At 39.7% G+C, this 21,697-nt stretch overlaps 1 protein-coding gene across 5 annotated transcripts in view; it reads right to left on the bottom strand.

Annotated features, from left to right (window-relative positions):
• Window positions 1-21,697, bottom strand: part of LOC129744692 (uncharacterized) — a 292,192-nt gene that overhangs the window by 35,216 nt on the left and 235,279 nt on the right. The gene's annotated exons all lie outside the window — the stretch shown is intronic.

Below are 21,697 nucleotides of genomic sequence, written 5' to 3'. Positions count from 1 at the left end.
CCACCCACATCCAATCCGGGAACCAATGCATTCGCCTTCTAAATAATTAACAGAAATTAAGCCGGAAATTGTTTTCACTTTCAGTTATCGTATCGTCAGTTCGAGAGAGAGTGATACAAAAAAGTGAGAGGGCAATAAAAGAAAACAAGATAGCTAGCCCCGATTGGCTGAAGGCTGAACCCCACAATGTGGTGGAAGTGGTTTTTCCCAAGATATCTTGTTCCTTTTTTTCTTGGTCAGTTTGGTTGGCTCTTTGGAGCAGAGCGCAACTTTGTTAGCCACTTTTGACCACTCAATGGCTGCTGGTAAATGAAACCCAGACTGGCAGGCAACTGAACGAATGCAAAGATAAGGGTGCTGATTTTCTCGTTGATTTAATTTTCCCGCGGGAAAACATCCCCATCTGGCGGACTAGTGGTGTTGAAATACTTGGAATAAAATGTGGGGCAAAAAATAGCAGTGTATAGTTGATAGCAGAGGTGGACTTCCGGACAAGATTGCCGAAAACATTAAAAAAAATCTATAATTAATATTGTCATCATGCCTGGTCCTAATGAGCATCCATGCCGGTTACCTAGCCAATCTTCTTCCCATTTAAGCCTTATCTCCGATCTTATCCATGTGATGATGTCGGGCGCTGGAGTCTCAGATGACATTTTCGGACCACTTCTACCTTTTTCAGCTAATTCGTCAGCTTTGCTATTTCCATCGATACCTACATGACCGGGGATCCAACACAGGGTTCCTTTAAGTTTTTGGAGATTTTCTTCAATCTCTTGCAACTTTTCTTGAGGAGAATCAAATCTACCACTTTACGCTGGAAAGATAGAAACATCCCCCTAGAACAACGTGCTCTGACTAGACTCCAAATTGGACACACCATGCTCACGCATTCAGAGTTTTTCACGAAAGGAATAACCACGTGCAACACCTGCAATCAACCACTCACAGTTGAGCATATTATTGGAGAATGCAGGTTATATGGGACAGAACGACAGAACTGTGGAATTGATCATGACGTATCGAGGGCGTTGAACGTGCTCAACGAGGACAACCTACTACAATTCTTGAGAAGTACTAAAATAATCCAAAAACTCTAGACATAAGTTAAAAATGTAAACTTTTCTTAAGAGGACGAATGACCAAGTTGGTTAAAATCCTCTATAAACAAAAAATATAGAATAGAATAGAAAAGCATTTATGCCAAATTTCAACTCTCTAGCTCCTCAGACGGCTGAGCCTATAGAGGACAAAAAACAAACAAACATACAGAAATTGCTTTTTATATATATAGATTCTTAAAACATCGAATACCCATTACTCAAAAAATTGTATAAAATACTTCGGGTTAAATGATTTAAGGTGGATGTGAGTAGTCAATTAAGCTAAGCTATTTCTGTTGAAAAACCATTGTTTTTTTTTGCTGAAAAGTTAATACTGTAGGAACTACTAAACTGATGTGCCAGATGTGCCTCTTGGTTTCACCTTTTGATACTACATCAAGGAGTAAGTAGGCTGTGCTCTTGTATATCTCACCCTCTTCCTTTTTCCTCTATCTCCTTTTTCTCTTTCGCTATCTTCAGACTAGTACAGAGGTTCCGAGACACGTGTTTATAAGGTAACGCTTTCAAAGTAACTTGCGCCCTGAATAGCATCCACTCCCGTAGGATTTCTAACCACCAAGGCACGGTCGATTGAGGAACTACCAAAAAAAATTCCCGTTAAACAACCCTGTTTGGTTTCTCCGCTTTTTCTTGCTGCATGGAAGATCGTAGCTGAGTACGTGAGACCTTTCAAGCCTCAATCAACACACGTAAGTATGAGTCCAGATTAGGGTTATAACACGCCCTACTATCGCGTTGCCTTTGAATTGTGCTGTCAAACGAGGCTCAAGACCTTCTTTTAGCTTGTCAAGTTTATTTGCGACACATCTCACGTACAACTTTTTCAGCGTTCAAATTTAGGAGTTGTTGACGCCTTGAAACAAACCTGATAAGCATAAACCAATGAAAGTATTTCAGCCATGACCCATTGCCCCTGCCACTTAAGCATTGACGCTGCTCGTTGATCTTTACGCACTCCTCTAACAGCTCTTAATTCGTAACATCCTTCGTTATCCTCCGCCAGAGTAATGCCGATGAGAAACATGCCCGCGATACCAAAAACTGCATCTGCTGAGCATGGCTATCAGTCGACGTGTACTCCGTCTCCAGGCCGTCTCTTGCTACTTTTTGAACCTTGACAGTTCGGCATAATCCATGACATGCGCACCAAACCTTAAGCGGTTGTCGACCGTTACTCAAAGGTACTTCAGCTGCTGTTTAGGAGATGTCGTGTGTCCTCCAACAGTAATCTCCATGTGTGACACATCTCTTTTGTTTGTCACGAGTAGAACTTCGGTTATTTGGTGGGCTATCTAATGCTTTTCACGGATTGCTTCACAAGGTACAGCGAGCCACCACATCTCTCCAGTATGCTACTCTGGGTCCATGGGTGCAATTGGTCGACTCTAGATAATAAATACCCCTACACCATAAAGACCACCTGTGGCCTCTGGCTTAATTCCCATCCGGACCTGCATCGAAGGCTGTAGGTACCCTTGATGGGAGACCAAGTCCACGCTTCTGCGCTCATCGGCTTACTCGGTTTCAAAGCAAAACTTCAGCATATATACCCTGCCTCTTTTTATGATTCAAGACTTAGGACCTCTTTTCTGACGACTTGAGGTTCGGCCTTTACTCGTAACTCGAAGCTCGAATGGTTACCACGACTATCGTGCGCTCCGCTTTTGTTCGAGTCCACTGCTAGAGACCAGCGGCCTCTCCTCTAACGACTCGAAGTCTTGGCTCCGCTTGGTTTGACACGGGGCCCACTCCTCTTTGCCCGTCCGTGTACCGATCAAGAGAAGATTATCCTGAACACGCGCCTTTCACTGCACACGTCCGGGGCTTTACAAAACTACACAGACGATTCCCGGCGAAGACGTCTTTCTACACCGACATGAATGACTCACCCAAGGACGACGTGAAGTAACTCTATCCAAAAGTATTCCGCAGCGTAAATACTCTTCCCCCTATGATTTCGACTGCGGAATAGGTCATGTCTTATCCCCGCAGCCTCCGTCGCAGAGGGCGCGTTCTATTCGGATACGGTGGAGATATCCTACACACGTACGTTACGTATCAAGCAGCTCGGCATACGCAGAAGGTAAAGTCTTATCTTTGTATGACTTACTGCTAGTTTCGAATACACTCTACTTAGATGCTCCCCGACAAAAAAGTCATCCTACAATGGTCGCGGACTGGTGCTGGCTCCAACTCCAAGTATTGGCATCATCACACATCGCTGCTAGGCTAGTGAACGGTAGACAATGTGTAACTCGAGACCCCATACACCCAACCTTCGGGTAGTGGTCATATCACCTCTTGTCTGCAACTCCGATTCTCTATCTCCCCGTTTTGCTAGCTGGGGTGCGAGCAACCTTAGCGGAGATCGGGTACCCAACCCCAGTGGATGCTTTGGTCGCATGCAGACTGAGTTAGGGGGCTTCGTACGCGTCTGTTCTCCATGTCAGGGGCGGCGTGTGGAGTGCAACAACGTCCTGGTGGTGTTCGGGACCCAAAACAGCAACCTCACGACGGTCCTCCTGCGAGATAGTGGGGTTAGCTGCGGGCCTTGCGAGCCCGTGACTACAAAAAAAAATAAGCAACGAACAACGAACAACAAATTTCGGATGGAAATCGTCAAAGACCCACACGACGAAAAGAGACTAGCGATTGGAAACTTGGAACATGAAACTGCCGATCTTTAAATTTTGTGGGCAGTACCCACGTGCTCTCCAACGAATTGAAGAGCCGCAAATTCGACATCGTAGCGCTGCAGGAGGTATGCTGGAAGGGCTCCACGGTACGAACGTACCCAGATGGTCGTGCCATCTACCAGAGCTGCGGCAACACACACGAGCTTGGAACAGCTTTTATAGTGATGGGAAAGATGCAAAAGCACGTGATCGGGTGGTGGCCGATCAGCTCACGAATGGGCCGGTTGAGAATCAAGGGCCGGTTCTTCAACATCAGCATCATCAACGTGCACAGCCCTCACCTCGGAAGTATCGGTGACGACAAAGACGAATTTTACGCGCAGCTGGAGCGTGAATACGACCGTTGCCCAAAACATGATATCAAGATCGTCATCGGGGATTTCAATGCTCAAGTCGGCCAGGAGGAGGAATTCAAACCGACAATTGGAAGGTTCAGTGCGCACCAGCTGAACAACGAAAACGGCCTCAGACTTATTGATTTCGCCGCCTCCAAACGAATGGCCGTACGTAGTACCTTTTTTCAGCACCGCCTCCCACACAAGTACACCTGGAGATCACCGTACCAAACGTAATCACAGATCGACCACGTTTTGAGGAGCTCGACCTGGAGGAGCTCGAGGAGCTAGAGCAGCTGCATCGTTCGCAAGAAACACGAAAGTTCTATCAGAAACTCAACGCATCCCGCAAAGGCTTCGTGCCGCAAGCCGAAATGTGCCGGGATAAGGACGAGGGTGTCCTGACGGACAATCGTGAGGTGATCAAAAGGTGGAAGCAGCACTTCGATGAACACCTGAACGGCGCACACGCAGGAGGTCAAGACGGTGGGGGAAGGTACATCGCCGGCGTAGCCAACGACGAAGAGTAGCCACTCCCAACGATGAGTGAAGTTAAGGAAGCCATTCGCCAGCTGAATAGAAACAAGTCGGCTGGGAAGGATGGCATCGCAGCTGAACTCTTCAAAATGGGCCCGGACAAGTTGACCGATTGCCTACACCGGTTGATAGTCCGGATCTGGGACATAGAACAGCTACCGGAGGAGTGGAAGTAGGGGGTAATATGCCCCATCTACAAGAAGGGCGACAAATTGGACTGTGAGAACTACCGAGCGATCACTGTCCTCAATGCCGCCTACAAAGTGTTGTCCCGAATCCTACTCCGCCGCTTAACGCCACAAGCAAACAGATTCGTAAGAAGTCATCAGGCCGGCTTTATGGAGGGACGGTCTACGACGGACCAGATATTCACATTACGGCAAATCCTCCAAAAATGCCGGGAACACCAAATCCCTACGCACCATCTATTCATCGACTTCAAAGCAGTATACGATACGATCGACCGTAACGAGCTATGGAAAATCATGGACGAGAACGGCTTTTCCGGGAAGCTGACCAGACTGATCGCCTTGATCAGTGCGACGATGGATGGAACGCAGTGCTGTGTGCGGATTTCGGGTGAATTGTCGAGTTCATTCGAATCGCGCAGGGGGCTTCGACAAGGTGATGGTCTATCCTGCATGATGTTCAACGTGCTGCTAGAAGGTGTTATTCGACGAGCGGTGGGCGAAATGCGGGGCACGATTTTCAACAGATCCAACATTGATATAGTCGGCAGATCATCTGCGGCGGTGGAGGAGATCTACCGCAAACTGAAACGCGAAGCAGGAAGGATTGGATTGATGATAAATACGTCCAAGACGAAGTACATGCTTGCCTGCGGATCCGAGACCGACCGAACCCGCTTGTCCAGTAATAACAAGGTCACGATCGACGGCGACGAGCTGGAGATAGTCGAAGACTTTGTCTATCTCGGCTCACTGGTGACCGCAGACAATGACACCAGCCGTGAGATCCGGAGGCGAATTATCAGCGGAAGTCGTGCCTACTATGGACTCCACAAGCAACTGCGGTCGAGAATACTTAGCCCTCGTACGAAGTGTAACTTGTATATGACGCTTATTAGACCGGTTGTTCTCTACGGGCACGAGACATGGATATTGCTCGAGTAGGACCTGCGTACACTCGGGGTATTCGAGCGACGAGTGTTAAGAACCATCTTTGGCGGCGTACAGGAGAACGGAGTGTGGAGGCGAAGGATGAACCACGAGCTCGCGCGACTCTACGGCGAACCCATTTTTCAGAAGGTAGTGAAAGCTGGCCGGATACGCTGGGCGGGACATGTTGCGAGAATGCCGGACGACTGTCCTGCAAAACAGGTGTTCGCTACGAATCCGGTGGGAACAAGATGAGCGGGGGCGCAACGAGCGAGGTGGTTAGACCAAGTGGAGCGTGATCTGGTGAACGTGGGGTGCCCGAGGAATTGGAGAACGGTTGCCATGGACCGAGTGAATTTTAGGAATTATGTTCGTCAAGTTATGTCGTGATACGGAATACTATGTAAATAAAACCAATAAATAAAATAACACATCCTCCGCACAATGTTGTCGGCTGTCGTGTCAGGTTCACAGGCGGCAAGCATGTTAATGCGCACCTTTTCGAATCTTGGACAGTTCAACACTACGTGCTCTGGGGTTTTTGGGCAGGATGGCGAAGCCACATGTCCTACCGAATGGTGGTACTGCATAAATCATCGGTGACCAGTCAAGAACTGCGTCATGCAGAAATCTACTTCTCCATTTCGATACAATGGCGGTGGAGAAGGTATTGAGAACAAGTATCCTGTGAAGCTCTTTGGCAGCAACATCTGTCCGCTTATTTTGATAGGCGCGCTTCGCGTTCTCTGTCACCGTTCTTAAGAGCGTCCACCGTAAGTCTTCCTTTCCGAAAATCAAACTGTCTGTCCGACAGTCCACTTTCACCTTCTGTGTAGATAGTAAGTCTGTTGAATATTATCCTCTCCAGCAGTTTACAAAGGGTATCCAGCAGACAAATGGGTCTGCATGATGCTAAATGTCCTGGAGATTTATCCTGCTTCGGTAATAGCACCAACTTTGCCGTTTTCCACAGGCTGGGGTAAGTTTCCTTGCCGAGACGCTTTTGTTGCACTATTCTGCACACAGCAATTTTTTGAGCGATAGCCACAAATTCCTCGTTCGTTACTGGCTCGATATCGTGGACTCCATCGTCGTACGTGGTTACTAGCCACTGCCTCTGGCCATGCTGCGAGAAAAGATGTGCAACGATCTTCTTAAACGACCCTGGGCCACCGAATCTCGCCAGTTCAACTCTAAAGGCTTGGCCCCATGGGCTACCATCTACACTCTTGCTTAACGCTATGTAACAGTTCTGTTTGCTTGTTTTAATAGCTCGCTTGAGTGCCACCCTGGCTTTGCGATAATTGGCACCTCTCATTTCTCTGTCGGCATCGTTTCTCGCTCGTTGAATTCGACGCCTGACAGCTAGCACGAACCTTAGTAATTTCTAAGGTCCACCAGCAAGGATGGAAAAATTCATTCACCAGCATGAACGCTAATGATTCTCAATCACCGCTCCGTTCACGATGATAGTATCGGCGATGCGAGCGTGAACAGACGACCGCTGATTGGTCGGATTGGCAATCCGAATGAATGAACTTTTAAATACGTTCGGGTGAACGAACCGATGGCCGAAACGTTTGCCGCAGTTAACTGGATCGTTTTTTATTTTCACCACGACCCAGTGATTTTTAAATTCATTTTTCGCTTCGCAGCGAAATAAATTCGAGGCGGGCCGCTTCGGATTTATTTCGCTGCGAAGCGGAAAATGAACGGTAATGAATATTTTTCTTGCTGGGGACGTTCGTTGGGTGAATTGATTCGCAAATGATTGTCGAAACACAATCGCCAAACGATTGCACGATTGCATTCGCAAATGTTTCTGTAACCGGTAAAGGATTGCACCATCCGGTGCTTGTTTTTCGGCTAATTTTGTGCGTGTTATAGCCCCCGCGCTCGCTGACGGTTTGTTTTCTCATGATTTTATTTTAATTTCTGCTCGAATAAGAACATTCAGCACCTTTACACATTGCGTAGATAACTAAACTGACAAAGGGGGGTTTGAAAATGTCCACTCTTGTTTACGAAGCCTAGAGATTTAGCTTTTGGCTACTGGGACATTTTTTTAACCAAAATTGCCAAATAATCATTTAATTATGTTGAGATTGCAAGAATACAGAATACAAAATTAAAACTTTTATATGCGTCACATAAAAGTTATAAAATCCCACACATAAATATTGTAAGCCGACATAGCACTCAAATATCTGCCTACATCTAGGCGATTACGTGCTTGCCTACTTGAAGGCGTTTTGTTTTGTTTGAATTGGTTTTCGGAAGGAAATAAAAAATTGTGAGGTATTCGCTCGAATTTTTTTTTAAATTTTTATTGTTAATTGAAATAACTATAAAAACGCTAAGCCTAATACGTATGTTTCGCGTTCGTATCCCATTGGGACATAAAAGCGAATTCCGCACCGGAAAATCATCACCGGAAACATTCGCGAATGCAATCTTACAATCGTTTGGCGATTGTGTTTCGACAATCATTTGCGAACGTCGTGGTGAAAATAAAAAAACGATCCAATTGAACACGGCGAATGTTTCGGACTTCGTTTCGTTCACCCGAACGTATTAAAAGTTCATTCATTCGGGATTGCAATCGTTAGTGTTCATTCTGGTGTGTGAACTTTTTCCTTTCCCGATTGCTTCGATTGGCAGTTAGAATTGAATGTGTTCACCACGGATTGCAGATTGAATGTACTTCGATCCGATTTTTTCCATGCTTGTCCACCAGTGAGCTGGTCATCGCCATCACTTGGGTGTACTCCTTCTGAGCATGGTCACGTCACACACCGCTACCATAATTTTCGTAACCTGCCCAGCACTATGGACCTGCGATGCTTCCTCTATGTTCATAGCTTTGGCGCAGGCTTCCTTATCAAAAACTTTGATCTTCCATCTTCGCTCATGGACCACCGGTTGTCTACAACTGCCGAGTTTCGGGCTCCTACTCTATAGCGTATCGCCTGATGATCACCGTGCGTGTAGTTGTCACACACCCTCCAGTTCATATCAGCTTAAAATTATAAGCTCGCAAAGGTGATATCAATCACTGAAGTTCTGTCTGGTATTCCATGCTTGCGACAGGTGCTGGTAGCTCCAGTGACCCCAGTCTAGCCCAACTTCCAGTCTTGCGAAGGCCTCTAGTAAGCTGTGGCCTCTAGGGTTGTTGCACCTACTACCTCAGTAAACCGCCCAAGCATTAAAGTCTCCAGACCCGAGGAGAGGCGGGTTGTTCTCGTCTCGAATTGGGTCAAGGGACGGATTGATAGAGGGCCCTCAAGACACGAGGAGAGGCGGGTATAGACGTCTCAAATTTGGTCAAGAGGATGAGCGTGAGAGGGTTTCGAGTCACGAGGAGAGGCGGGTCAAGACGTCTCGAATTGTGGCAAGAGGCTGAATGTGGGACTCGAGTCACGAGTAGCGGCGAACGGACTGCCAACCCGTGAGTCGTGAATCGTGAGAACAGAGTGAATGACGATTGCTGGTGTAGTAGGTATAAACGAGTATTAACGTGGAGCGCTTTTGTGCGAGTATGGTCTTCCCATCGTGGGTATAGCCTTTGTTGCAGGTCCGGTTGGGAAATATGGCCAGAGGCCCCTGGTGGACTTTATGGTGTAGGGGTACATAGTATCATGAGTCACTAATTGCACCCATGGACCCAGAGTAGCAAACTGGGAGGACGCGGTGGCTCGCCGTACCTTGGATTGCAATCCGTAAAAAGGGTTTACCACCTGGGTGATCAACTAATAAAAAAAGAACCTTGTATAAAATGCACCCCAAATTTTTACCTAAAAAATCCAGAAACATACTTCGTCGTTCATTGATTTTAGCAAATAAGACAGCAATTGAAAACTTGTTCATGCACTTATTACTGAAATACTTAATAACAAATGAAGAGTTAATCATCGTGAATTTTATTTTATGAAAAATATTTTATCGGCTATATCGGTGAAATTTTGTGTTCGTTCCCACTGCAAGTTTTCCTTTTGTAAGGCAAACCACGCTAGGCCTACTATTGTGTGGTGGTAGCTACAACTTTATCTGTATCTACCACTGCAAAGTAGTAGGCCCATGAGGAACAAAATGATGAAATGTGAAGAAAAGTTTTTCAAATTAAAATTAGGTACTCATTCACTCATTTTCAAGATATTTCACCTTATTCTAATCATCTATCCGTCTATAATCTTTCAGTTCTTAAATATTCTTTCTCAAAGAAAATAAAATTTCACCGATATAGCCGATAAAATAATTTTCATAAAGTACTTTATAAGAATTTCTTAAATTCGAGTGATTTGATAAATGATACATTAAACTGATAAAAATCAAACTAAATAAAGAATCGCACGGCTTTGAGTTCCTTTTGGGTGCCATAACAATAGTGCTATATTTTGTGGATTTGCAAAGGGCTGTAGCAAAAATATCAAAGTTCGTATGGAAATTAGTATAGAAAAAGTGACTTCTTTGTTCGAAAAATTCTACAGCCTCACTGTTTCACTAGATAGACTCAAATTCTTCAAGCTTAATCTTGTTGCTGAAGATTCAAAGAACAACTATGCCCCTCAAAAATGCATCAATAGAAAGTTGCGTCAATTTGAAAATTGAATAATTTAATTTAATTTTTTTCACATCATTTCGAATGGCACCCCTGCAATGAATATTGGGTAGAAGCCATTACACAATAAAGGGTGATACGGTCAAAATTTGGTCAAGGAAAAACGCGTGTAAATCGGTGAAATCGTTTATTTAAAATATCAAATTAAATTTCTTTTTCAAGTTCAATTCGTATAAGATTCAGGAAAAATATTCAGTTAGGCTTCCGCTTTTCCAAATCCGAATTGCCGGACCTTAAGCTTAACCCCTACCATCAGATTTTGTACAGCCACCTCGTCCAACTTCTTCGCCGCAGAAAGCCAGTTTGCCTTAAACTGCTGCTCGTCCTTAGCAGTTTTTTTGGTCTTCTTTAGGTTCCGCTTGACAATAGCCCAGTATTTCTCAATTGGGCGGAGCTCTGGCGTGTTGGGAGGGTTCTTGCCCTTGGGAACCACCTGCACGTTGTTGGCGGCGTACCACTCCATGGCCTTTTTACCGTTATGGCAGTGTTTCTTCAGGAAAGGCAGCAGACGTTTATTCAAACACTCTTTCACGTAAATTTCTTGGTTGACAATCCCGGAAGCTATTAAAATGTTGCTTTTCAAGCCACAGGTACGGATGGCTTGCCAAACCAGGTATTTCTTTGCGAACTTTGACAGTTTCATGTGCTTGAAAATATCTGCTGTTAAATACTAGTTCGCGGTCATACGGAAAATCTCCGGTTACTTATTTTCCCAATCCTAAGTACCTACCGGATATTAGTATCCGCTGAAGATCGGAACACTTGCTTGGAACACTGGACGTATGCGAATGGCGAAAGCCTGAGCTTTTCGAGTGTGAGCGTGATAGAAAGGAAGAGAGAAAGAGACTAACGGTGATTCGCAGAAGCTTATCCCATATTGTCGAGGGGTAAGCGAATGTAAATGACACAAGTTATTATTTAGGTAATGCAGGACAAATCAACACCTTACATCTGCTACCTTTCCCCTTCCTTTTGCCGTATAAAACTCCTGTCCCGGAAGCTGCTTGTAGTCGGCTTTGATGTAGGTTTCGTCGTCCATTACAACGCAGTCAAACTTCGTCAGCATCGTCGTGTACAACCTCCGGGATCGCGCTTTGGCCGTCGTATTTTGTTTATCATCGCAATTTGGAGTCACTACCTTCTTGTAAGCCGATAGTCCGGCTTGTTTTTTGGCTCGATGCACGGTTGTAGACGATACACCCAGCTTATTTGCGGCATCTCGGAGAGAGAGGTTCCCCAAACACTTTAATTACATTTGTAACGGTTGATTTGGCAACTTTTAGCGATTTTGCCAGCTTTGCGTGCGAGTAGCTCGGATTTTCGCGATGCGCGAGAAAAATTTTGTTACGCTGCTCTTCTTCCTTGGACGGCATTTGGACAACTGAAGAGTGAATTCCAAAATCAAACATTCTAAACACACACACTTTCAAAATGTGTTCAAGTTTTTTAAATGCAAAATTGAAAGAAATACGTCAAGTTTATATTGACCAAATTTTGACCGTATCACCCTATAAAAACTGGCAGGCGTGCTTCCTCATATGCGGCTGAATTGGCTTTGAGGTCCAAAAATGTGTAACAAATTAAAAGTATCACTTATGTTTTTCAACAAAAATCGAGATTGTTACATAAAGTTCACTGTGAAAAGTGAATAATAATGGTTCTACGAACAATTTGAAGAGATAACTACATTTTTTGACGTTTTCTAGTATTCTAAAGGTTTTAAAGGGGTTTTTAGAAGTTGTCCTCTAGGACTAAGGAACTTGACATTTGAGTTTTAATACTAATCTCAAAGATCCTGAGTGCATCTCTGGAATCAATCACAATCTCGAAACAAAGCAAATCCACTTGATGAGGTTTTTCCGTTGACCAAAACCATCGTAGACTAGCGAATCAAATATAGGAGAAGGGGAAAGAAAAACTTCCTCAGCCACGATGGCGCCTTACTGGGACCAAAGCTGCTGCTGAGACTATACGACTTACTTTGGAGGCCTCCATCGCGATACAAATGACTCCAGCCAGGCCACGACCAGTGAAAGCTTACTCATTATTATTGCTGCTTCTGCTTGCCATTTGCTCGAGATAGGATTTACCCGAGATTTCTTCTTTTTGCGATGTTTACATACAACAGAGTATATATACGTCGTTGTTAACAGATTGGTACCAACCGAAAAAAAAATCTCTCTAAGCCAAGAATAGATGCTGAAAGCTTCATTATCTACGCCGTTGAAGCCGCCCAAAATAAGGCAGAATGGCATCGACTTATCCATTCACCAAACAATTGTAAGCACAGAATAAACAAAAAGCAAATGTTTGCTTACATTCGTGTACTTACAACTTTTCGTTCGGATTTTAGGGGGAAGGGTAGAAGAAAATATATGCTTATTCATTTTTTCTTAACTGTATCCTCCTGCTAAGTTCGCTTCGGTTTTGGTGACGTTGAAGCTTTTGCCCCTTTCTTTTTCTATCGCTGGCTACAATTTTCCCGACCATAAGAAGACTTCTTCAGACAAACAATTCAGTTGTAACTGATGGTTAGAAGAGCGATTCGAACGATACGGTAGAAGGGATGGTGGAAGAACCCGCAACTCAAATGAAGAAAAGTAAAAGTCTTTTAGACGGATAATATATTCCACTCAGGCAGAAGAGCATCAGAGAACCACTAGGCGAAGAAGATTCCACCAACATCAGGGTTGTTTCCTAAAATGAAAAATCGAAACCAACTTTGGCTGTTTACAAAATATGCTTCCCTCGGCTGACTCAACCTTCTGGCTGGCTGTTTCTTAAATTGTTAAACTAGACTAAAAAAGCGCGCGGGAAAAAGATTCCACTCACATCAGTTGAAAGATGCTATCAGAGATGATTGATTAAAAGTAATATACCTCCCCGCGTGATGTTGAAAACGGTGGTTTGGGGCGAGGAATCCCTTCGTAGCTTTCCGATCTGGGGGCAAACAGCAGCAGGATCATTAGGATTTCTGTTTCTTTCAGCAACGATTCACCGAACAATGCAAACACAACAGAAGTACGTCTCATTTATGATGCAACGAAACGGAACGAAATGTAGCAGCCGCAATCTTCCGAAGGGTTGAGAGCGATTAAGTTGAAGTTGATAAATACGGGAGATTATGAATTTGAATAAGCTATGAATTGTGTTCTATCTAAGACATTATGAAGAGGCAACAATTAATACAGCTCAATATTCTAATTACTCGGAATTAAGTTTTATTCTACATTATTCACTCCATTAAAGAAATGTTACATAGATAATTCGTCGCAGTCATACGAAATCATATTACTCAATTTTTATTTTTTGTCTTTGAATTTATTGAAAAAAATTACTGTTTCTATAAAACTTTTAGAAATCCAATTCAATCAAACATGCCTCCAAAAAACTAAATCACATTAATAAAATAGATCATCACTTTTTGCGTTTCATCATAACAATCTTTTAAATTGAGAAATTTATAGAAACAAAAAGGAAAGTGGCGCGTTGTGACACCACGATTTGAATCCATCATATTTCGAAAACGACTTCATCAAAGAAAAATCTTCGAAAATCAATATGAGGCTCTTATGATAATTAAATTCTATACAGTTTTTTCAATGATAGACAGATAGATAGATAGATAGAAAAACAAATAGATAGAAAAAAATTGTTAATTACTCAAAGAATAATGAAACGTAAGATTTTACTAGGGGAGAGGGGGGGGGGGTTTGAAAAATCTTACTTTGTCTTACCAGGGGGAGGGAGGGAGGTTTAAAAATACCAAAATCATGCTTACGAAATTTGTGAACGGCCCTTAAGGTAAAATGAATTCAAGAATGTATTTTATTCATTTTTGTGGCCTAGAATTTTTGAAAATATGTTAAACATTATTAAAAAAAATCTGAACTTTTCTTAAAAAATTTTAAAAAAAATTATCAACTTTCCCCAAGATCCCAAGTAAGTATGACTTCTGCGAAAAAAGTTATAGAAGTTTTTTTTTGTTTTTATACACCCAATTCTGTAAAATAATCAATGATTTACGAATTAAAGATTTTTTTTTAAAGCAAAAATCAAATAGTTTTGCAGACTTCAACTAATTTGTTATATGTTATATGTTAAATGTTATATGTAATAATTAAATTTGTTATATGAAAAAAAATGATTGTTTTAAAAAACTTTCTTCAGTAACGTCGAAAATACTTATCTACCAAAATTTATAAAAAAAACTGTAGAGTTTAACTTTTTAAGTCATTTCTCATCTTCGTCATCACCATCATCATCATGATTAAAGTAAAGTAATCAAATTCAGAATCCGTTTTTTTATGTATGTATGATAATCCACCATGGCTGCACGGATTCATCGCAGTTTGATCAAAGTATGTGCTCACATGCATTCATTAGATAATACAACTTGAACAACTCATCTCGAATGCAGTGAACACTATCCGAAACCATGGTTTCGTGTAAACTGTTATGAAATGAGTGTATAACGTGTTTATGTAAGTATATTTTGGGGGAATTAATCAATCAAGTGCACAACCAGTTAAAAATGTGTAACACTTTCAATGTTCTACATTTACTACAGGTACTCCGGCATCCGTGTATAAACCTGGCCAGCTGGCAGCTGATTGATCATTCTAATTTTACATTTATACGAGAAAAATACATCTTACCCGTCGGCTGATAACAGGACTTGAACCCGTTACTCACAGCCGACCTTATGATCCAAAATAATCCGCTTTACAACCTTGGCCAGACTAGCACCACAAAATCAATCAGGATAATTTCATATGGTGCTAGCTAATTCTCATTTTTCTTTTTGCTTCATTTTCTTAATTTAGCTATGCCCCATCACTCATTATTCACTTTTTTTCCAAATAGCGTCCACCGCTCCCCCTTTCCTTCTTCATATATTTTCATTTTCCCCCAAAACACATCGCCTATAATTAGTTTTATTTCATCTTTCTGAAACAACATTTTTAACCTATCACTATCATCACTACACATTTATTTTAAATTTCAATCTTTGAAAAAAATCTCAAGACGCAAAAAAAACTCTGGCTTATTTTCTGCATACGTTTCCAGAATGAAATTCAAAACCGTATTTTTCCGTTCTGGGCTTCCATTTAAAAAAATTATATTTTTAAACAAAATTTGTTCCCATGTAAAATTTTGACTCTGATTGCTGCCTTGAAAACTGGAAGACTTTCACTACGGCTTCTTCTCATTCCTTTTATTTCACAACCGGCTTACACTTCGCGTAAGCCCTTTCCAAAAATTAACTTATACGAACATTTACGAAGCAGTGATGCTATCAAAAATTTAATTTACTTTTTCACTTTCATTTTAAAACACTCGTTTCACACATTTTAATTAACTGGTAACTCCAATCTTACGTTTTCACCGATTCTGTGCCTGTCCATTCCCTCGTTTGGACAAAGTAGGCCACGAATTATTTTGGCATAGGATAGAAGCAAAACCAACACGCACACAATCAAACAATAATGCGACACTGACTAGATAATTTTGAAAATTGCTTCGAGTCTTCGAATTTCTTTTTATTTCGCAACCTATTGTCGTGACGGGTTTTACGTCCAGAGCTCATTCCAGTGTCCTCTATATCTGCGACGTCTTTACTCGGCTAAAATGACCAAAAAACTGAAGGTCCAACGCAGGGTTGCCAACATATATTTTCAAAAATCAGGGAACTGGTGAAATAAAATTCAGGCAAAATCAGGCTACATAAGTCACGAAAATTCCTCTAAAAGTGATGACCTTTTTTTTTTTTTGGTCATCACTCTACATTTTTACTGTGTTGTGGGCCTACTTGGTTGCATAATTCTACTGAATCAAAGCCGAAAGATTCCTTTTCATTCCCTTTTTAAGATATGAATTAATGGGAATCTTTCGATTGGTTTCATTCAGCCACATTTTCGCTTTTTAACTTCAGTAATGGTACCTAATTTAGTTCCTTACTACCCATTTTTCATCACATTCGCAAAAATCAGGCAAAATCAGGCATTTTTTGAAAAATCAGGGAAATTCAATGGCTTTTCAGGTTGTCAGGCAGAGCCTCGAAAAATCAGGCAATCCCTGAAAAATCAGGCATATTGGCATCTCTGGTCCAACGTGTTTTACTGAATCCTCGTTTCTCTCTCTCTAGGAATAAAACGATCTCTACAAACTCTACAGAGAGAGAAAGGAATCTCTGACTCTCATTTGTTTGACAGGAGTAAAACGATTTTTTTTTTGAATAGGTGCACGGTAAACAAAAGATATTTTTATTTGTATGATAACTTACCGCTTGTATTAAATAATTATTTCTGAGTTTTGCGCTGCAGTTTTGTTCTTATAATTTCGCTATAGATACTATACACTACACCCATTACCTATAAAATTTCAAAACCAAATCACAGAAACCGAAAAAAAAATCTACCACTGGCTGCCCGCCGTTTCTGAGACAGTAAATTTGCGGCATTCCCGGACGTGAGCAAAAATTAATCGGCTGGAGAACGCGTGTACGCAAAAAGAACGCGAAGCACTCACCAAAATTTCTTAAATTCCATTCATTTAATAATTAGTCTCGAACGACAGGCTGTTCTTGAGCTTTAAAACCCAAATCATTCGCAAATCCTTCACTTTAAACCATTATGTTACACATAACTATCACCCGATTTTGCTAAAAAAAAATATACAACCGGCGCACAGCAGAGAGAGAGAGAGAGAAATTATCCGTACACGGCCAGAGCACGACGCAAACTGAAATTCAGAATCCGTTTTTTTAATAAAAAAAAAATGATTTGTTAGTTTACAGTTATGAATGATTGTTTAACTCTGAACCGATTAATTTTTAAACTTTTAAATTTCCGTATCACCAGAACGAGATGTAATAGACGAAATCTGACAAAAGATTCGAGTTTCGGACGCCAAGATCTACCAAATTGACCATTAATAAAACATATAGGCACCCACTTTATGTCTCTTGAGTTAGTTTTTAAATCCAATATATAAATTTATGTTATGGTAAGAAGTTTTTTTAAAACAAATTCTTTCTAAAATGTTAAAAAATTTAAATTTTCAAATTAATTTACCAAATTTTATTGTTTAGCTTTTTTTTAAATGAATTTAACGAGATTTAATCTGAGAATCTTACATTTTAATAAAAAAAACTTTGTTTCATACTTTTGTCTTGGAATCAATATTCCAAATGACGGCGACTAAATATTCAGAGCCTGAAATTTTGAACAATAAATGCGCTTGAATATTTGTAAACGTTTCGCTTACTTTTATTATTTTAATTATTCTTTTATGAATCGATCATGATGATGGTGAATTGAACATGTTGTATTTTAAACATACAAGGTAGTTATTGTAAACTCAATGAATCATGAACTTTTTTAGCAGTTTTTTTTATAACTGCAAGAATTTGAATGTAAAAAAAGATTTTATCTCTGACTTTGATCACAATCACTCTTGAAATAAAATTCAATATTTTCTTTATTAAATTAAATTCAATATTCATCTACTAGTTTTGAGTAAGTTCTCTTTAGATCGAAGTTGATTTTTTTTTTGCTTATCGATAATTCACATTTCAAACTGTGATTCAAATCGTCATTTCAAATTTAAGATAATTTAAGATATTACAGAGGAATTTTGAATCCACCCTTCAATCGAAAAACAAGAAAAGATATGCAAATGCTTGATAGTAAAATTCTTTAATTTGATTGTTATTTGAAGAAATTTATTTCTGTGCACTGATTTTCTTGTCCGAATTATCAAATTTTGGCTTTATTTGGAACTTTAATTCTCATTCGTTCACGTTTTCAAAAAAAAAATTGACATCAAATTCAATTTTCAAATCATCATTTTGAGTAATTTATTAATAACTTTCCGGAAATGAAATTGTTTTGATACTTTTATTTGGATTTATTTTTAATCGTATCAGTAAAATTCATAATTTTTTGAGTTTGCGTAATTACAAGGCCTGATTAAAGGCAATTGCCCCAGGCCCCCCGGCTCAGAGGGGCCCTCCGAGGAGAAAAAAAAAGTTTTAACATTTCTTTAATCATTTAGTTTTGGCCTTAAAAAAATTAAGGGGGCCCCCTAGAGTAAGCAGTGAAGGGGCTTTTCCACATTTTGCGAGCTGAGAATATAAAAATCTTCTGAACAAAACCGAATTAGAAAAAAACATTAAGAAGAATATGAGGCAAAACACCTTAAATTTTCATTTTTTTTTTATCGAAGCATATCAGTTACGATATTCTGTACAGAACAGGTGAAATAAAGAAATCTCATCTCTTCATTTTCATTACATTCAAACGTCTTGCACAACAATAATGTTGGTTGTTACGTTAAGTTTACAAGTTATGGTTTACTGCACTAAAATAGCAGCTACATAATTTCGCTTTATGATAAACATTTCAGAATTTTACCCGGGCAGTGTCCGGGTTAACATCGCGTATTATAATAACTTTTTACCTTTCAATCATTCATTGGTTTATAAATTCTAAACCCTTTTTTCTCCCTATTTTTAAAGTAAAATCTTTAAAAAAAAAACTGTAGTTGCCTAAATTGGACCAATGGACAGTACAGGGTTCCTTTATTGAATTTCCATCCCAATTTCTGTCTTAGACTTGAAATTTGGATTGGAACATTTTCAACTGATTTAACCAAAATTTTATCATCTACTGAAGTTAATATCCTGAATTCAGCATATCATTTTCCAAATGATCATTCTCAAATTATCATAAAAACGATCTGATAGTTGAGTTGCTAGTATAAGCTTGCCAGATTGCCCGGTTTTATCCGGGTTTGCCCGGATATTTGATGCAAAATTTCGAGAAAGTCCGGTCTGGCCCGGTTGCCTGGATATCGTGAAAAAAGTCCGAATATTGTCCGGATTTTTTCACAATTTTCACAAAGAAACCAAAAAAAATCAAAGTTTTTGAGTAAGTTTCAGCAAAATCGATTAACGGTATGGACATTTTCAACGGTTGTTTCAAATAATTTCGCTGATTTTCTTTTATAAACCTCTAAATATTTAAGTGTTCCAAAAAGTTTTTGGAAGTCTGCAATTACATTAATAAAATATTAGTTTCATTTTTTTTCATTTTTTCTTTGCTTTTATATATAATAACACCTAAATTTTGTCCGGTTATTGCCCGGTTTTTGGATTTGAAAAATTGAAATCCATGCTCGGATTTTGCCAGGTTTTTTTGAAAAAATGCCCGGAATTGCTAGGCCCGGATGGGAGTGGAAAAAATTCTGGCAACCTTATGCTAGTATCAATGAGTGATTTTGTTAATAGGAATATTTCTATGACCTTAATCTTATCTATTTCCAGATTCAATTCATTGCGATTTCCAAGTCTTGTGTTGTTTCTTCATTTAATGAAGTTCAATTTCAATTTTTTTCTGAATTTTGAAAATTCAGGATCTTTGTTTCAGGTACTAAACTCATTTGGATTCCTTATTTGATTTTTTTCAATGATAACTGATTCTGTGTTTTTAACATTTAATCTTTATCCTCAACTTTTTTTTAAACCGATCATTTTTGCACTAATACCTCTTTGGCTTTGAGGACATCGAATGAAACTTTCGTCACATTTAGAATAACAATTTGATAAAAAAAAAATCTGATGAGAATCATATTCAAAAACATTTCATGAAAAGATTTTTTTTGTGCTTCAAAGACATATAATTGAAATTCACATTTGGTGCAATTTCTGCTTTTGCTCTGATTGTAACTTTGTATCTCTTTTTTTAAATTAATTCATATTTTGTTTCTCATAACTTGCTTTGAAATTATGATTTAGATTTGAGACACTGAATTTTGGTTCTGAATATAACGTGATTTAAAGTTTTGAATTCTTAAACTCTTAAAAAAATAAAAGACATACACCGTCTTAGCCGATTTAGGCTTTACAGACTGAATAAATGACGTGGACAACTTAAGATTAACACTTAACACCCAGTACCGAGATAGGAATCGAACCCATGCCATCAGTGGACCAGCGATTACCGTCTTACCACGCTAACCACTCGACCACCGAGACGTACCATATCTGTATCTCTATGGAATGTGGATTTAATTATATTGTTTATTTTTTTATAATTAAATTAAATTTTTTATAATTCTATGATTCGAATCTTTATGATACTTCCTAACTGTCACTGGGTAAATTTTTCTCGACTAAGCACAAACCAAACGATCAATGATGATATAAAAAAAAATTTAAAATATCTATCCAGTCATTTTTCTAAATTAGAGAAGTTTAGTTGGTGATAAGTGTTTTTAAAAAAAATGAGAATTAAATTTTGCATTTTGCAGCTTTCATCAGAGTTTTCATTTCTAAGAAATTTCCAAACTCTTCCGCAATGTTTGCACGTGATTAATTAACAATTTTAATTTGAAGATACCAGAAACTATTTTCTACGCAGACAACATGGCTATTTGAAGATAGTATACTGAACTCATCTCCAGTTTTTTAAACGTTTAAAAGTTTTGTATTTTCTGGGAAAGCATTTGAAAAAAATATTATTATTGGGGCCCCCTAAGAAAAATTGCCCCGGGCTCTCCGATGGCTTAATCCGGCCCTGTGTAATTGTCATGAGCTAGAAAATGATTTAAGAAATCAGTTTCCTTATTTATTGTGCATTTTTGTAAGGAGTTGTTATGATTTCTAGCTAAATTTAAATTTTGAAAACTGACTTTCACCAAAATGATACTTTAGTGTTATAAACATATGCAAGTTTTTGAACGATTTGCAGGAGAACGAGCAGTTTTACAGTCAACTGAACAGCGTAGTAGAGAAAATTCAGAAGGGTGACATTCAAATCCATTTGGGCGACTTCAACGCAAAGATTGGCTACGATAATCAGAACTTTGTAAATTTATTTTTCGGCATATCGGTGAAAAGTAGTTTTGAAATTGATAAAGATGGATAGAGAAGTGAGAAGAAAATTTACAGATGTTGAAAAGAGCGAAAGAGCATTTTTGCGAGGAAACTTATTAAATAACGTACACCATACTTTACTAGACTGAGTCGATTTGGGGTCATTTTTGAATTTCTCAAACCCTGGGGTCTTAAAAGCTTCGTTTTGGTCCAAAACTCATCCATGATTTTTTGCAGAATTTTTTAGTAACGTTTACATGAGTAAATTTGAACTTTTAAGTTTGTATGGGAAAATTGAATATTTTGTATTGAAAAATCAACATCATTTTTGTTTCTTCTGTGAAACCGAGCCTGCTAATGGGTTTTGTGCCAATTTATAAATTTCTTACA

The sequence above is a fragment of the Uranotaenia lowii genome, chromosome 2 (assembly GCF_029784155.1).
Source record: "Uranotaenia lowii strain MFRU-FL chromosome 2, ASM2978415v1, whole genome shotgun sequence".
Lineage (NCBI taxonomy): Eukaryota > Metazoa > Arthropoda > Insecta > Diptera > Culicidae > Uranotaenia > Uranotaenia lowii.
This window is presented reverse-complemented; position numbering and strand designations above follow the sequence as displayed.